Here is a 16660-nt window from a genome sequence, read left to right on the forward strand (position 1 = left end):
AGCAACTAGATCTTGATGTATAAGGATCTCAGCACATAACAAAGCAGTGTTTTGCAGTCTACCATAATCTGCTTTGGTGATTTTTGATGTGTGCTAATTTCCTAGGGCATTCATCAATATACTTGCAGAATTCCATTCTGGCTGCTCAGCTAAAACTTTATACTGTGGTGTTGCTGCATAGTTTTGGTCTTCTTGTTCCCCTGGGGTGATGATTTGCATAGGGCTGACAGTTTATTTATGTGTTCTGTGTTTTGTTTTGGGTTTGGTTTTGTTTTATTTATAATGTTAGGGCTCAAATCTATTTGGGAGAATTTGTACACAAGCAGAATTAGTTAACATCCAACTCTGAATCTAATAATTAGAGATGAATGAGTACATAAGTATCCATGCTCACCTCAGGCTCTCTGAACCAGCAGAATAATTAAGCAAGCACCCCAGGCATGCTTGCCTTAAGAGGGAAAGATATCTAGAAACATATTGCTACAATTCTATGGGGCATCAGGTTCCTTTTTCTTAGCTAAAAAAATATATGAATTATTCCCCCTTCCCTTTGAATGATACTCCATTTCTACCTAATTGTTTTTTTTATTATTATTATTATTATTTTTAGATCTTAATCATTACATCACACTACAAGAAAAAAAAAATCAAAGATTAAAAGGTGAAAAAAATTGTTTTCTTAGCTAGCCTACTGTCATGTATGATATTGAATATAATATCTGAAACCTATAAGGGTTTGTCCCTCCCTAAGCACTAGAAATATAAGGACAGGGATATGACAGAGTGTAATGGATTATATCTGTTTCATGAATAAACATAGTTTTCAGCCAGGAGAGCACGCTTTGCAGGGCCTATGCTGACTGAAGAACCCCAAGAGCTTACTTAGTGATTGTTCTTTATCATACTGTGTATTCTCATATCAGGACAGAGACAAAAGTGATATACTCTTAAAAAGAAAGAAAAAAAAAAAAAAAAAAAAAAAAAAAAAAAGGACAAAGGAATTTCATTCATCATATTCTAAATAATACTACGGTTGTCATAGTATTAATGGAAATTAAACTTATAATTCTAGATTCTTTTGATTTCAGATTTAGTCCATATGTATGCATATGTGTAGTGTATGCATATGCGTGTTGATATCTGTTCAAGAATACCAGTTTCTACTGGAAGGAAGTTTTTCATGACTTCTTGATTACTGAATGTTGATAGATGATGTTTTTGTTTTTTGTGTCCACATCTGTTTCTCATAATTCACACCAGGTGCTAGGTAGATAGATGAGGATATCAGATGAATGTTTGGAGGTATTCAAAATGACATATCAAATTAAGGCAGTCATGAAATGCAGATAAATACAATGACTCCAAATTAATCAATAAATTAATTATTTGCCTGTGAGCAGCCTGTGCACTGTAAGTTAGAACAGGTAAAACACAAAAGACAAAAACTATTCTCACAGCAGTATGTAGCAACTTCTATATGAGAAGCAGTTGAGTAGTCTAAGCGTAGCCACCCTGGAAAAGAAATTACTTGGGGGAATATGGTGGGGAGGTTGTTCTAAAATGTAAGTCTTCTGAAAGGGTTCTAGGAATTAACTTCTCATTGTCTGTCTCAGTAAAACAACTAGGATTTGTAGGATGAAGCTACAAACAGATAACAAAACTTAATCTATATGTCATATATGTATATGGTAATGTATATGGTAATTCTATGATTCTATGTTTGTGTAAAAGTAAGAAACATATTGTAGGAGTGCTCGAACATTGGAATAGGTTCCCCACAGAGTTTGCCTGCACTTGGAATTGCTCAAAACTCATCTAGACATTTCTGAGCAACACATTTTAGCCAATTCTTCTATAACTGAGAGATCACCCATAGTTTTTGCCATGCCTTATGTTTTGAAAACCACTCATTCTGGCAATTTGAGCATGCTTCATCTGGCTCTTGAGTTTCTCTCAGAATGAATTCTTCCATTCTTTGTGGACATGCAAGATATATAACATATGTAGCCTGCTTGCAGCAACTTCTTGTCAGAAAGAATGACAAATTCTGTCACATGCTGTCGACAAAGGAGCAAACATACTTTTCTTCACATTGGAGCTATTCTGCACTGTTGGAACAATAGGAGGGTTTTTCAGCACTGCCTTTTCAAGCACCCATTTTCCTTGGGTGTACAAGAACCCTGTACATGTGGGAAGTGCTTTAGGTTTGACAGTGTAAGGAAGCACCTTGTACTGAGGTTTTCTTCCTCTTCCTTTCATTACTTAGCATAGCACTCTTTATCTTCTTACTATCAGTGATAGGCTATGCAGTATGTGTGTGCAAGGCAGGAAACTCTCATGTCAATATATTGTCATCCATATTTTAAATTGATTTCACACCTCATAGTCATATGAGTACAAAAGGTACACTAGGCATATAGTGAAGCTTGAGCAGCCACAGATGAACTACATTTTTTTTTCTTAATAACACCAGCAAAACAGTTCATATTACGGATATTTTATCCTGAACTCTTATCTCCAATGTGTGCTGTCTCATTCAAGTCAATGAATCCTTTGCTGGAACCATTTTCCAAAATTACCCTCACATATTTATTGTAGCTACCTTCAGAATAAAGGATATTTGTTCAGCAGTTTTGCTAAAGCAGATGTGTCTATGTTGTTCATAGGTCATAACTGAGTGAAGACATATATAATGAATAGAAATGTCATGGAAGGCCCTGCTTCACTGAATAAAAACAAGAAGAATAAAACTTGTGAGGACCAAAGACATTTAGAATTTTTTTCCCAAAGTTACTTAGGGTGCAGTCATTTCAAACAGGTTCACTTTAGTCATCTCAATCCATTAGAAAATAATCATTTAAAAAAAGCCGTTGGATAACTGAGCTAAAAATTACCCAGGGAGGCAATGAAATTAATTGTAGAGGTTCTGGTCTACCTTGGAAATCTCTTCAGGCATGTATTTATGGAATTCCTTTACTCGTGGTGGTAGACCACACCGTAGTATTTTTCCCAGTTACAACTGTTAACAACAGTATGCCAGAAGATTTTGAAACTGATAGCCTTAGAAAGATTTGGAACTGCTCAAAAGTTGTCCAGATATCTTCAGAAACATTCCTTTGTGTATCTTCTCAAAAACAGACATTGCCACACCGGTGACTCCTTGACAAGAAGTATAATTTTTTTTTAATTTATTTTTTTTAAACACATGGCTTGAAGCTTCATTGACAGATGATTCTCTGTCTTTCAAAAGACTAAGACATATGTCTGAATCAACGTTAGATATTTAGGGCCAGATTCCCACATGTAATAAATTGGCATAGTTCTGGTGGCTGCTAGTGAATATGCCTGAAATTTTATGGTGTGTGACAGGAAAGGAAGTAACAAAGCAATATGAAAATACCATTATTGATTATCAAGCTGGAATTTACTGCAATAAATCAGCTTGTAAAGAATCTCCATTGCTAGTTGTTCTTGTCTTTCAAGCTATTAGAAAAGTAGAATTTGATTTCATTGTTCAATAAAACAAAATTTTGGTATATAAAAGCTTGAGACAATCTTTTCAAATCAACTGAAAGTCTCTGAGCAGTTTTAAAACATTTTGTTTTTATTTAAATGAAAGACTGAAAATGAAGACTTTACAAAATAACGATAATAATAAAAGCTAACACACAACAATCAGCATACAGCAAGTGGCACAGTGGAAACTTCACAGTGCTGACTATAACATTCATGTGTCTGTGAACTGTCTGTCTTGTATACATCAATCATCTCCCCACTAGAGCAGAATATAGTCAATTCATCCATTTAGAGAAGGTAAACAAGGTAATTTCTACTCTTCAGTATTGTGCAACAGTTCCAGAGTGTTTTCAACATATGGCTCTGGCTGATCAGAAAATATAGTTTTCATGATGCATTGTTCCCCTGGTGCTGTGCAACTCTTCTAGGCCAGGGTAAGTTTTAATGGATTCCCTGCAGCCTGTAAATGGCTACTTGTAACTTCAAAGACCCTGGGGAAAAACCATACTGGTAGCAAAAAATAAAAACCAACACAAAAACTACTCTTACAATAATGCTCATTATTTTAGTGTAGAACATATCTAGAGATAGGATAACCACAGCACATCACCAGAATTTTAGTGCAGGATAATTACATCCTGTAATGCATATATAAGGGAATTTGCCAAATGCGTGTTCCAGCTGCCATAATATCAGTCCAAGAAATGTCACAGAAGAATTGTTCATAGAGCCACAAAGAAATTTAATTTTTGAACAGGTATTAAATAACATTATTTTGGGATATTTTCCTTAACATAAGTGAAGGAGAATGTAGGTCATGCTGGATTAAAAAATCACCCTTTTGAAGTTCTAATCTCCTCTCTAGCACTACTCTCAACATAAATTTAGTTTGGACTTTATGAACGGTATGATGTGTTTTTAAATGATGAATGAATAATGAAAAAATGATCCTGATCACCAAGACAATCATTTCTGCAAATCACATCATTTACTATCAGAGATTGTTCAGCTCACTGCAATACAGCACTCTATAGGTGTCAGTGTGCTTTTGTAAGTCACCTTCTGCTTAATGACTGAATATAACAAATTATAACAGGAGCACTGCATATTCATCTCATACGTGTATAATATAATGAAAAGGATATTCTTTAATTTCAGCCTTTCACTCAGACACATAGTAGACTTTCTGGTGAAAGTATACCAGAAAGTCTTCTTTCTTTATTAATTTTTTCCTCAGATGACCAAAACATTCTGGCCAGGGTGCTGAAATAAGCAGGTGAAGGTTCAGCTGGTTTGCTTCCATGGAGGATTCAGGCTGATAGTGATACAGTCAATAGTGATCAGTGATAGGATACATCACTGAAAGTGGTATTATTAATAAGAGAACATGGAATGATTGCAGTTGTAGTGTTACACAGTTCAGACTCATCTGTCTGACTAAGCACTGCTCTGAAGCGTGGGAGAGTGTCAAAGCAGGGTTGTTGACTTGGCATAAAGACAAGACATATCTTGAGGATCTTGGTTTTCCTTACTTTAAGTTTAGAAGGACATGCTTCATTCCAGGGAAGAATGAGATAGTTCTGAAACCACAGCTGTTTTGTTGTTTCTGGTTTTTTGTTTTTTGTTTTGTTTTTTTTTTTGTGGGGAAGGATAATATGTTCCTCTCTAGTTTGAATAAATAATGTGGTTCTATCTGGTTGTCATTTTGTGTATTACTATGAAGAGGATTTTGTGTGTGCATGTGGATGTATTTAGAACAGGTAAAGTATTTTAAGTGTTTCTTCTTCATTGCTAATTTAAGTAAGAATTGAGGCTTCTTTTGGATGCAACTTCCAGTTAATTTTAGAAATCAGTTGATTCAAGCACCTTCTTACTTCAAGAAAAACAATCACTACAGCATGGAGATCCTATCAATCATAGCAAGGTTTGCATGCTTATTTAGCTAGCTTGTAATTAAAGGCAGCTAAAAATATCATGCATGAATGGCAAGTTTCTACGTTTTTATTTAGCTCATCTCCTTCAGAGAGAAGACAGAAGTCCCATCAATCACACAGTTGGTAACTGAAGTCATTATCACTAAAATTAAGGTAATTATATACAAATGAATATTAATGAACCCTCCAGTCAAAATCCAGGTCAGTTTATAAGAATTTTAATAAATATGTAGAAAACTTTGCTTTCCTATTTAATCTTTTGTCAAATAACCAGTACCAAAAAGGACATACCTTTTGTTTTAAGTTAACATTGTGGATCCAGACTTAAATGAAATTAATAACAGTTCTTTTCCTGCATGATGGAAAGTGATGTATTAATTAACATTGTTCCCACCAAAAACATGACACAATGTTACACTAACTTAACTTTGAAGGTGTCATTTCCAGTTGCTGTTAGCTCTATTATAAGAATAAAAAGGATTGTCAGTGCATCATGCATACCAGATGAGTGAAACAAGTTTGTAAAGTCTGAAAAAAAATAAAAATAAAATTGTATGTTCTGAACTCTTCAAATCAACATCTGTGTCTCCTGCAGGAAAGACCATCAGAGGGCATTTCCTATTGAGACTAACTCAAGGCATGTTTACTTACAACCAAGCTAGAGCAGAAAGGAAAAGGGAATCAGAGTAGCTTCCTTTGGTCTGTGCTTCGCCCACTGTCTTTATAAATGGTAGAGATAGCTTTAAGTAGGTTAACTGCACACAGATAGACAGCTCTATAAGAGATTCCATAGCATATCTGAGTGATGTAGAGTATGAGATATTTCTTACAGCTATGAGTCAAAGAATGACGGCTTTAGGAAAATTTTCTTTGCTTTAATTATCAATATTTCACTTAACCCTTCAGAATATGCTAAAATTTTACTTCAGTTTTCATGTATTTGCCAAAGGCGATATCAGTGATTCTAAGTTTTTCTTCTTTCCTTACTAACTGAACAATAAATAAATAAATAAATAAATAAATAGAAGGATGAAGTGCAACTGCTTTTTATATCCTTTACAGTACATTTGTTCTTTTTCCTAAGTACAAGAGCAGATGAAGTCACTTCTCTTGTACACCTGAATGAGAAAGATCAGATTCAAACTGTTTATTATTGTAAATATAAGAGGAAATTAGATAGGCAGAATGTAATCGCTCAAGTTGGTGTTCTGTTAAATACAGGAGTGCACAAAATAATTTGCTCGTAAGTCAACAGTCCTTTGCTATTCTTTTATACTCAGCCTTAGAGATAAAAAGGAGTATTTTGCAGGGAAACAATAACTTTATGTCTACACAGAACACATGGGTCACATTTAATCTTCAAACTAGCAAAAACGTTAAGAGGACTAGTCCACCTTCATTTTGGAAAGCACAGGATGGAGACAGATTTCAGAGTTTAAATTTTCATGCTGGTTAAAGTAGAAGAGTAATCTTTCTTGAGTATAACATTACCATGTCTAAAGTGATTTCAATTGATTAAATAAAATCCATGGACTGGGAAAAAATGCATTGATTACAAGTTTCTGAAGTCATTAGGACAATTGTAAGTGACCAGTGTATGTTTATACATTGTGAAAACACTAAATGGGCAAATACTTACTTTCACATTACTTGGTAACAAAAATAAATTGTAGATATATTTCTTTTAATAATTGACTGTCTTATTCAGTGCAAGAGACAGTTTTTGAAATAGCAACAGCTGATGTACAGAGGTAATCCCAACTCATGTGGTTTTCCACCTAATGGAAACAAAACTTCATTTTTAAGGAAAGTCCTTATAAGTATTACATATCATGTAGTCTGGCTGAGGAACAATTTCAGGAAAAAAAAGAAAGAAAGAAACTGATGAAAAAGCTGGAAAAAAGAGGGATAGGTAAGTAGCAGTGGGAGAAGACAGTAATCTCAGAATAAGACTAAGGTTCTATTTGCACAGGAATTTATAATGGCATCAACATTTGAGCATCCATAAGCCTCATTTGTTATGGTTGTCTAATATTATTCCTTCAGATGAATCAGTGAAGGCACTTGTTGGTCATATTTAGTACAATATGAGAGAAGTTAAATCGGGTTTAAAAATGTACCTTCATTATGCTGTGGTCTGGGGCTTTTGATGATAATAGAAATGGTTGTAAATGTATTGAAGTTTTAAGGAATCACTAAGTTTTTTTCCAATCCTGATTCAGAATGAAAAGTCTTGTAAAATAAAGACCATATCAATTAATTCAACAAAACTGTTATTATCGTTACGGATTTAATTTTGACACTATATGCAAATATATGTTTAATTTTCACTTTTAAAAATTCTCAACTTGTGATAGTACTACATAAATTAATTAATTAACTGTATAATTGTTATTTATTCTTCTTCTTTTTTTTTTTTAATAAGAGAAAAACTGATATAAATTTAAATCTGATATTTGCCCAAAAGTAATTCTTGTTGTGACATGCTACATTTCCACCCACATATAACTTGAATGTTCCTGTTTTATAAAAGCATTGTGCATCTGTGATCAGAGTAGCTTCAAGGAGGTATGCTCACATGTAATTAATTAGATGCATGTAATTAAAAGATGCCTTTTCACTGGTAAGACAGCGAAACAGGGCTCCACTTCTCAAGAAGCCCTGCATTAGCTGTTGGCTGTGATCAGGAGCAAAGAATTACTGGATTCTAGTTCACATGTGGCTGCTTGTAACTCTTTGATAATGGTGTTTGGTTTCTGTATCTCCTGATTCTCAACTCACTAGCATTGGTAATGTCTACTGGGAGTGACATCTTGAACTACTGAATTCATAGTCTGTTAAGGTCAACAGCTGCGTGGTATGATCCCTTTAGAAGTGAGTTTGCTTGATCTTTAGCTGTTTTTTTGATTTTTTTATCCTATTCTTGAAAATATTCTAATGTTGAATCTCCATTTCTTCATACCTTATTTGCATCCATTCTTTCATATTTCTTTAAATCTTTATTTCTACAATGTGCTTCTTTCTCTATTATTTTTTCCTTTTTTTTTATTTTTTATTTTTTTAAAGGAAGCACATCTTCTTTTCTCAAACTTCACCTCAATAAGCAATGCAAAACAAGTTTTTACTTTTCCTTGTAAAGGAGCTCCTGTGTGCCCCTTAAAATCTCAGAAGAGCATCACTGCAATTCCATGCCTATTTCATCCTTTCTTGTCCATACACTGGTGTGGTTTCAGCAGTGTCTTGTGCTATCACATTAATGCTGGAAGTACGTCTACGGGTGTAACCCAGGAGATAACTTCATCTTACCAAGGATACATGACATTAATGACTCACATTCACCTTGTCCACCTAAGAGCCTTTCGTCTCTTCTCACATCTAAAACATGAATTCCCAAAAAAGAACAGGGATCTTTAATCCTTTAGCTACTCAAAAGACTCCACACTTGGTATTTTTATTCTGCTTCAGCTTCTACTATTGCATTTGTCATAGCTTCCAACTCCTTTTGACTGGTAGCTTGAGTATCCTGCATCTCCTCTGCAGTATTTTCCAGTTATCTAACAATCCTTTTACTTTTGTAATAAATTCACAAATGCCATAGTAATAATAATTAAAAAAATAAATAAAATCTTGTCTGAAACATTTTTGTGATCCTCAACAATATCTTATGATATTGTTGAATTTTAGAACATAGAACTAGATGTGGTATTACAGTGGCAAGTTTGCTCATGCTGTACATAGAAACAAGATCCTCATTGTTCTTTTACTGGATATTTCCTCTGGTGTGTTTCTCAACTCCATATTAGTCTATTTCATTTCTCCCCTGCCTCCCAACCTCACTTTTCCTGCCCTTAACTGGCTTTTGTTCCTTCAGTGATGCTATAATGGTACAAGACTACTGTGTGAACTACTTCTTGGGAGCCTGTGATAGAGCACTTCCACTGTATTATTTCTCAGCTATCATAGCAAAGGAAGATATGAGCTGCCTGTGTGAATTCTTTCTGTGCTTTCATTCCCTGGCAGTGTTCTCTTCTCTGGCTGCATTTCAGTAGTAGGCATAGAGCTCCCTCTACACATTTTGTCAATCAGATAAAACACTTTTGGATACTGCTAGATGCTGCTAGATGAAAAGTACTAGACAAACATAAGTCATTATCATTAGCTGTTACATCTTTCAACTACAGCTAAGAACCAAGAAACTAAACCAAGCTGTTAGGGACCATCTTAGTATTGATAAAAGAAAATAGTTGACATTTGCTGCTGGCAGTTTTACTTAGAGATATGTCTCTGCTAGTCTAAGAAAGATATCATCAGTTGTGTGAAGTCTGAGAGATCTCAGAGGAAGCAGAAAGAAGAAAGGCCTGTAAAGGACTGAGGTATTTTTTCTTCGTGCTTAGAAAGGAAGAGAGTTTCAGAAACACTAAAACAACTAATGGGACCTACTGGCAGGCACTGGTAAAGGAACTGCAAGAAAATTTGATCTTCCCTGTTATGAGTCATGACCTTGAACATTACAGCTTCTGCATAAGTAACAGCATAGTTGTAAATAGGAGCATTTTAGATTCAACAGTGGTATTGAACTCAGAGAGAAAGGGACAGATACTGAACGTGTGAGAAAAGATCATTTTTTTCCATGTTGTATCTCTTCTGGAAACACTGTTTCTGAAACACAAGTGAAATAATTTTCATTCTTTAAGATAAGCATTGGATACATCATTATATATAAATGGAAATTTATCATGCTAGTCTTACGCATATACAGAAAGTATATCATTAAATAAACTTTTGGAGAAAGAAAAAAATAATGAATATTTGCTGTGTATCCCTCCAACAAAGGGAGGGATACACAGCAAATTACTGCTTTTTCTCTCTAAGTGAAATGGGTGGAGTTGACTCACTTTTTGATCAATTTTGATACTATTGGGCAAAGAAATTCTGCTGCAGAGAATGGCATAAACACACACGTGACTGGAAGCAGGTGAGTACATCATGCACTACTGTGAATCACTCCTTTATTTTGTGCTTTATACTAAGGATCTGAGAAGCCACAAAGACCAGGTATCATTGAGAACTGAAGCTATAGATTTTGAAACTCAGGAATTCCCACACAATCAATGTGAGTACTCATGAAAGTAAAGACAAATGGAGAAGTTTTCAGGAAAACAAACAAACAAAAAACACCATTTTTTGGAAATCATTACATGCTTGAAATGCTGAAAGGATACATGGCCTTCATTGTCTTTCCAGTAAAATGCATAATTATAGACAATATTAAGAATTTGGATACCCCATTTTTGTCTCCTCACCTTCTGTTAAAAATCCATCTTCTCAGTTAAAACATGCAGATGTAACACTCACAAAATGATCTCCATATGATAACATATTTAACTAAAAACTGCCTACATCTATGAAGAAATATTACACCGAAGCAGCACCTCATTGCAACACCTTTACAGGGTTCTGGTATCTCGTTCAGGAACAAAATGGATTTTAATGTTCATTTTGCTTTAAAAATCATATTTTAAAAGATTCCCAATGAAAGACAGTCTGTGACCTTTTAGATGTTTCACTGCTATTCCAGGAACTTTTTCACTTCGTCGTAATAATTATGTTAGTAACTCTTACTGTTTCTTTCTTTCTTTTTTTTTTTTTTTTTAAATTGACAGCAAGTATGATTAGGAATACAATAGCACCACCTGAGGCACAGTAGTTGCCTAGATGGCTTGTCAGTTCATAAATATAGGGTCGAATTTAGCCCCGTTGTGAATGAGCGTACTTTAATTATCTGTTATTTATTATAAGTTAAGTTCTGACAATATGCTCCATACTAATAAGAAAAAAAAAAAAATGTCAGTCCCACAAAGGATTCATAAGCCAAGAAGCTATTTTTGCAATTCTAATTTATATTCTGTTTAAAGCATGCACCCAATTAATCTAATTCTTTCAAAATTACAGTTGAAGAAGGCTAAAAGTCTGTTCTTCCATTCACACATAAGCACCTCTGTAAATATGCCTTGAATTTCAGACTGAGCTCCCATGGTGTCTCTATAAAAATGGTAGAAGTCCTGAGTACCACTGTACCAAGAATGGCTGGTCAGCAAGAGATTTATCACAGGAGCAGGTCTAGTGGAGAGAGCTGTCTGTTTAGTCACCAGCATGGTGCAAGTCAGTGTACAAATGCTATTAAGCTGAGTGGGGCAGATACATTGTACTTGTAATACCAAGTTGTATGCCCTAGAACACTATTCTTTCACATTTAGTTGTGCAAGCTTAGCTAAAGAGCTATCTCAGTGCATAATATAAAACCTCTGAGGTCAAATGCAATGTCAGCCTACTTTGGCTGCTGTACTTCTTGTCTTAAACAGCCATCCTGTTTTTGGTTTGCAGGCTTCCTCTTGGGCATAGGCCCTGGTGCTTAATAGGGACATACGGAACAAGCACGGTACGTCTGTGGGCCTGAGGGAATCTGTGACCTAGTAAAGATTTTTCACCATTCATACATTCAGGGAAAAAAATACATTTTTAAAAGTGTTTATAATAAGTAAATAAATAAATGAATAAACCCTCCCTCATACAAAATTCCTACTAAATATACAGAATAATCATTATCTGAGAAAAGGAAGCTTGTGCCTATTATGTTCTTTGTCAAAATAATGTTGAAAGAGGTCAAAAAGTTCATAGTTGTCAGAAATGCCCACTTTAGGTCAGTGTTTGGGTTGGGGTTCAAATTGGAATGCAGTTTATTGTGAATAATGCTATTGGCAAACAGGTATTAAATAATGATGGTTCTGCACCTTTCTTTCAGAATTCAGATGTTAGAAATATATTATTTATTTAGTTTGGAATTTTTTGTTCTGTTTCTTTTCTTTCTTTTATTTTCCTTTTTTTTTTTTTCTTTTTTTTTTTTTTTTTCTTTTTCTGTTTAGTGCTGTGCTTTGAATGCCACTTTATTACCCACCCTGTGTTATTTTCTGTTAAAATGAACCTTATTCTTAAATAAACAGACCCTACCAACTCACTAAATAAAAGAGGAATGGCTAATTTTAAAAAAGACAGCAAACATTTCCACTGCAGTTTTACTTCCTATAAACAGCATAGAACTATGATAGCTGAAACATAATTCAAGAGGTCAAACATGCAGTACTCTAGCTAAAACATTATTCTAATTAGACATTTTAAAATGAATGTTCTCCTACATATTCTAATACTAATTTTAAAAATAAGTGAAAAAACCCAAAAAAACAAACACAAAAAAAAAAAAACCAAAAAAAAAAAACCAGACTACTATGAAACCCAATGTTATCTTGTTACATCTGTATTTTATCCTGCTAAGGCACAAAGTTGGACAGTGGCTAGGAGATAAACCCAGTCAACATCATTTTATTTTGTTTTCATTATTTTACAAAGGAAAAATCCTGTCACTGATGTTCTTTGTCCTCCTCAACTTTTAAATGATTATAAATATTAATCACAGAAAAAGACTTCCGCTACTCTTTTGATAAGAAACTATGACATTCAAACACTGGGATACACTCAGGAAAAGCAATTCTGGGATCTGCTAATTGAACTGGCCCAGTCCAGTCAAAAATTTTTCTACTATAGAAGGGGATAAAGTCCCAGTGTTGCACATAAAGAACATACTGAGCAAGGCACTCTGAGTTATTCCTGACTCAGGCAAACACAAACCCATTCATGGGTCTGCTTTTGCTCCAGGACCTCAGTTCACATGGTGGGTGATGCAGAAGAATGGGGATGTCCATTGTGTACCTCAAGGGGATTTGATGCTAGGTGAGAACTGCCAATTATTTGATTTGTATGATGTTAAGTACTACATAATATTGCATGTCATCATTAGTATGGTTGCAGTATGACTTATGAACAGCATTCCAAAAAGAATCACCTAAACTGTTGAAAGTGGAATCACCTCTGGCTTCAGCATGAAACATTTCAACACTGAAGGACTGTTATGACAGATGGAACCCAAAGTCATAGACTAAATAAACTCCACAGTGAATCAAAAGGGATGGCACACAGACTATGGGAGTGATGTAGGTGTGTGTATATCAACAGGCAGGACAGGTAATAGTAATTAATTGGGATATATGGGAAAGGGTGGGACATGAGCATAGTGTTTGGAATAAGGGGTAGACGTTACTCTGGTTTCAGCTAGGATAGCACTGATTCTCTTCATAGTGCCTCAAATGATGCTATGTTTCACCTTTAGGAGAAAAGAAATGGTGATAATACACTGATGTTTTAATTGTTGCTGAGCAGTACTTCACAGAGCCTAGGACATTTCAGCTTCTCATAGTGTCCTGCCAGCAAGGGTTCTGGGGGCCCAATGAGCTGGGAGGGAACAGAACCAGGACAGCTGATCCAAACTCACCAAAGGGATATTCCATTCCATTATGGCATTGTGGAAATTCCATTTCCATTATGGCAAACTATAAAATAGGGAAGAGTTTTCCTGTGTGGGGCAGCCACCACTCACTGACTGGCTGGTAATCACTGGATGGTGAGCAGCTATGTTGTGTATTACTTGTTTTGTAAATATATATATATATATATATATATTATTATTATTATTATTCACTCTATTTTTATTTTTTTTTCTTAGTAGATACTTTTTATCTCCACACGAGTTCTACTTTCTTTTTCTTCTCATGTCTCTTTCCCATTCCACTGAGAGGAAGAAGGGAGCAAATGGCTATGTGGTGCTTAGCAGCCTGCCAGGTTAAACCACAATAACATATCATGTCTGTGACAGCAATATTTTCTTCATGTTCTCTCTGTAACTTTCTGCATCTGTTAAATCACAATAACAAAAGAGTTCGCGTTGTTACTGAGGTTGCTGATAGTATCATAAGATCCGAGCAAGGCACAGAACTTAATTGTAGCTTGTATAACCTCTATCTTGTGTAACATATACTGTCCTGGTACTCATATCTGAAATAGGACGTAACAGAAAAAATACAGAGAAGTGAAAGAAAGATGATCAGAAATGTGTAACAGTTCTTCTGAAAGAAGGCAGTTAATGGACTAGAATTTCTCTGTTTGCTGGGAATGTGAGAAAGACATTAATCACTGTGGCATGCTGAATAGGAGTAAAAACAATTATTCACTGTTTGACACAATGCAAGGACTAAGGACAACCCAGCATATTATTAGGCAGAGAGTTTAAAGCAAACCGAAGTAAGTGCTTCTCACAGAGTGCATCATTCAGCTCTGGAATCCATTGCCATAGTTTGCTTTAGGAACAAAAGCATAAATGAGTTTTAAAAGGTCAGACAGTTTCATTGGGAATTGATCTGGCAGTGGTGGTAAAACATTGTTCAGATGCAATCTCTGTCCCAAACAACCAAGCAAGAGAAGCTGGTAGGCAGCATGTGAAAAGAAGACTTTATCTTAAAATAGACGTGTTTCTTTTTTATTGTTTAATCAGTTTCTCTTAGACATTCTCAAAGATGGAAAACTGGGCCAGGTGGATATTTGTTCTAATTCAGCAAAGTTTGTTTTATGTTCTGTTATTTTCCTACTAAAACAGATATTATCATTCCCATCTACCTTTTTTTTATTAAGGAAATACACATCTAGTTGAATGGCAGCTACCTAAGCTGAAATGTAATAAACTGAATATTGCAGTGATAATAATATGAAATATTTGGAAGAAGCAGCCCATTTTAAAGGTACCTTTCACCTTTAGAAATATCCCCGTCTGCCAGACCTAGAAGAAAATGCATGGTAAGACACAGAAGAAAAGGAGAGAAACTGTATGTAAATAGGTTAGATTTGTTCAGATAAGGACTGGAATGGAGTCAGCTATAGCCCTTAGCTAAGGGAACTTAACGTAGAGAGAAGAAATAGGCAGAAACCAAACTGAAAAGTGAAGGTAGATAAGGTCTGTGTGGAAATTTAAATTGTCATAAGCTGTCAGGTTTGTAAAGTTTTACAATGGTGTTTAGAAAAGTAAAGTTCATACAGTAACCCAAAAATCTTATATTCAAACCACAGCATGTGTTTATTGAAGAAATGGTGCTATTTGATCTTGTTTGAGGAGTTTTGTTCACAGCTTGTTTTAATACAATTTCAATATCAGGGTTATATAATAATTCTGAATATTTTTGAACAAATCCTTTCCAGAATGTGTTGCTCTTATGACTCTTATCAATGAACTAGCAACCAGTTGCCTTCAGATTTAGAACTGTCCACTGAAAATAACCATTTCACAGACTCAAATTTTAAGGAATTTGCTCAGGCACTGTGCCAGTACATGACAGAATCCATATTTTTAATGATATTTTTTCAGGTCTCAAGGCTAACTGGCTAATCTAGCCAATTTGGCCTCCAAAACAGAGGTTTCTGACCCATAATAAACTCTGAACTATGCATGGAAGTCTCAGTGAAAGTGCTAAGTAGCTGAGGCCAAAGTTTTTTGACAGCAGTTAGAAGAATTTACATGGATAGCCAATCTGCCACAGAGTTTAATCCACTAGCATACACATAGAGAACTCATTTTCTATTAAGATTAGTGCATGGCAAAATTCTTTATCAAGTCCTTGGACAGGCCTGGCTGATCTTATATCTGCACCTACTAATTTTTGCGATGCCCCAGATCTGTAGTATCCCAAATGGAGTGCACAAAACAATCCACTGCAGTAGATAAGAAAATGTTTGATGGGAAAACAGCATAGTGGGCTGCAAGTAATCCTGGAGTGTGCTGAGGATAACTTTCTGGTCCAGGTACTGGACAAATAGACCAGAGGTGAAGCATTTCTGGACCTGGTACTCACCAATGCGCATTAGCTAATTAAAGAGATGAAGATTGGAGACACCCTGAGCTGTAGAGTTTGTGGTAGAGTTTGAGGATGGCTCTGTCAAAAAGCAAAATCGGGATCTCAAACTTCAGGAGAACAAATTTCAGAATATCTAAGGGATTATTGAGTGAGGTTGCCTGGGAAGCTGTTCTTAGAGACAAAGGAGTGGAGCAAAACCTGCAACTCTTTAAGCATGTCTTTTTAGAGAGTGCAAGAGCTCTCAGTTCCCAAGCAGAAGAAATCAGGCAATGAAGGCAAAAAACTGGCATGGTTCGACAAGGACTTGCTGGTCGGACTGGGTCGGACTGAGGGATAAGAAGGATGTGTACAGGCAGAAGAAGCTGAGATGAGTGGCCTGGGAAGAATGGAGAAAGGAGGACATGGAGAACTACAGGATAG

Source organism: Excalfactoria chinensis, chromosome 3 (assembly GCF_039878825.1).
Source record: "Excalfactoria chinensis isolate bCotChi1 chromosome 3, bCotChi1.hap2, whole genome shotgun sequence".
In the NCBI taxonomy this organism is placed as follows: Eukaryota; Metazoa; Chordata; class Aves; order Galliformes; family Phasianidae; genus Excalfactoria; species Excalfactoria chinensis.